This window comes from Castor canadensis, unplaced genomic scaffold, assembly GCF_047511655.1.
Source record: "Castor canadensis unplaced genomic scaffold, mCasCan1.hap1v2 HAP1_SCAFFOLD_124, whole genome shotgun sequence".
Taxonomy (NCBI): domain Eukaryota; kingdom Metazoa; phylum Chordata; class Mammalia; order Rodentia; family Castoridae; genus Castor; species Castor canadensis.
The window spans coordinates 141,736-144,938 of record NW_027395351.1 but is presented as its reverse complement, the minus strand read 5'-3'; positions in this window follow the sequence as shown (position 1 = coordinate 144,938).

Below are 3,203 nucleotides of genomic sequence, written 5' to 3'. Positions count from 1 at the left end.
GGAGTGGTTCATGACTTGGTATGCCATGGAAATGGTGGAAATGAACTAATTTCTCATAGCCTTTCTAGTACTCGAATTGAACATGGTGAGCAAGTTTGGTATTTATTGGAGGTTTTGCCCCTCCAAAATGAGTCAGACTTGTTGATGGAAGCTCATACTATGGAGCATACTGATGAAACAAAACAAAGCATTTTGGCTGACCACTCTGCTAAAGAAGCTGCTTTGGTCCAAGTTTGAGCAGTTCAGCAAGTTTAAAGACAATTTGTTTACTCCCAATCACTTCTATGAATCCTTAAGGAAACCTCTATTACAAACACCAAGCTCTATAAAGCAATTCACTGAGAGAAATTTTCTTGTACTCTACAATTAGTTGGATTATGTCATCACCCAAATAGCCTCTTGGTCTCTCCAGACACTGTGAAATGAAGAAGAACAACAAATATGCAAACACAACCACTGGCCCCCACCAACCTTTCACACCATGGCACATCAAGTAACCTGAATTGAAAATTATTCCGGGGCTTGTGATGCACCCTAGTAGTTGAGTGCTTAACTACTATGCACAAAGCTCTAGGCTCAATCCCTAGCACTGCAAAAAAGGAAAATTAAACAATCAGAGCTGTCTGACTTTTTAATGACTGTAATCCATATTATACCTTGACAGGTAAATAACCCTAGGAAGCCTGTGAAAGTAGAATAACAAGAGGCAAGAGCATTGGGAATGTTTGACCATTTTCTAATGGAACTTACATATAGCTCTTATGGTTCCATGCCTTTCTTCTCTACTGTTCAAAGCTCTTTGACAAGACAAAACATGAAGGTCACTGTAGGCAAGTTAAACTTTATGACAGAATATTTTCAAGCTAGTTAATGTTTTTATTCCCTACCAAGGGCTTTAAGTGCTTCCACAATGCAGTCTCTTTCCTGAAATGAAATAAGTACAACTAGCCAAGTAGCTGAACTTAATAGATTTGACTTGAGCTTGCCCGCTACCAGGGGATAATAGAGATAATGTAGATGTGGCAACAGATGTATCATTGGAATGGTTCATGACTCTGGTATTCTATGGAAATGGTGTAATTTCTTTAATAGCCTAGTTAGTACTCCAATTAAGCACAGTAAACTTTTTGTCAGAACTTAATGGCTCATTTTTTTTTACTCTTATGTATTCATTGAACAGGGGGAATTCATTATGACAAATAGGCTTACATTGTACTTCAACTGCCTCCCAAACCAGTAAAGCAATTGCAAGAGGTTTCATTGTTTGATTTCATATATGTGTATGAAGTTCATCAACCATAGTCCCTCACCTTTTCCTCTTTCATTCATCCTCCCCATTCCTGCATGTACCCACCCACCCCCACACTCTATCTATTTTACAGTACTTTCTGTTGTTATTAATTCCTAAGCCAATGTTCAAAGGGGTTTCTCAATGTATCTCCATTGTGAGTATACTTTATTTGGTCAGTTCAACCCCTTGCCTTGCTCTCCCTTATCCCTTCCATCACTCCCCTCTTTCATGGATGTTATGTATTTCCATATTGTTGATGCTTTACATTCTCTTTTCCTTTCCCTCCTCCCCTGATTTCCATAAAGTATTTCCACAATTACAAACATGTTCTACATATATGTTTGTATATGATCATGTTTGTTTAGTGTATATCTTTATCTTTGGATCTATTTTCCACACATGAAAGAAAATATGTGGCCTTTGTCTTTTTGAACATGGGTTACTTCAGTTAACGTGGTGTCCTCTAATTGCATCCATTTACCTTCAAAAAAGATGGAGTCATTCTTCCTTATGGCTGAATAAAACTGTGATATATATATATATATATATAATTTTCTTGATGCAGTCATCAGTTGTTGGACATCTGGATGGTTTCTATAGCTTGGTTATTGTGATCAGTGCTGCAGTAGACATTGGTGTGCAATTTCTCTATTTTATCCTGGCTTACATTCTTTTGGATATATGCCCATGAGTGGTAACACTGGATCATATGACAGTTCTATTTTTAGCTTTTAAGGAGTTTCCATATTGCCTACCATAATGGTTGCACTTATTTTCCTTCCCACCAGCAGTGTCAAAGGGCTCCCATTTCACCACATTCTCATCTGCATTTGTTGTTGTTTTTGCTCTTAAAGATGGTCATTCAAACTGGGTTGAGGTGAAATCTTAGTGTAGATTTCTTTTAGATTTCATTTATGGCCAGGGAATTTGAACAATTTTTCATGTATTTATTGACCATTTGTACCTCTTCCTTGGAAAATTTCCTTTTCAGTGCATGCACCCATTTCTTCATTGAGATATTGATTGTGTGGGAGTTGGGTTGTTTTGAGTTCCCTGTAGATTCTGGATATTAGTCTCTTTTTAGATGACTAGCTGGCAAAGATTTTCTCCAATTCCCTGGGCAGTCTCTTAAGTCTAGTGATTGTTTCTTTTGCTATGCAGTAGCTTTTTATCTTGATGCAGTCCCATTTGTTCATTCTTTCCCTTAATTGCTGAGCCATAGGATTTTTATTTAGGAAGTCATTTCCTATGCCTATATATTCCAGTGCATTTCACATTCCTTCCTGTTCTTGTTTCAGTGTTTCAAGTGTTTTTAACTTCTTTGATCAAGTTTGAGTTGATATTGGTACAGGGTAAAGGACAGGGATCTAGTTTCAGGCTTCTACACGTGAATATCTCATTTTCTCAGCAACATTTGTTGAAGTGGCTTTATGTTTTCATTGTGCTATTTGGGTTCCTTTTTCAAAAATAAGTTGGTTGTTGCTGCATGGGTTAATGTCTGAGTTTTCTATTGCAGTCCATTGGTCCTCATGTTCATTTATCTGACAATGCCATGCTTTTATCATTATGTCTCTGTAGCATAGTTTGAAATCAGGAATTTTGATTCCCCTAACATTGGACTTTTCACTCAGAATTGTTTTGGCTATTTGAGGTCTCTTGTGTTTCCATGTGAATTTTAGGGATATCTGTCGTTTTTCTTTTTCTTCTTCTTTTTTTTTGGTGGTACTTGGATTTGAACTCAGGTCCTGACACTTGCTAGGTAGGCACTTTACCATTTGAGCCACTCTATCAGCTCAAAATTTCTTTATTTTTCTTTGCAGCACTGGGGTTTGAACACGGGACCTCACATTTGAAGGTAGGCACTCTTACCATTTGAACTACTCTTCTAGACCTATGACTGATTTTTCTATCT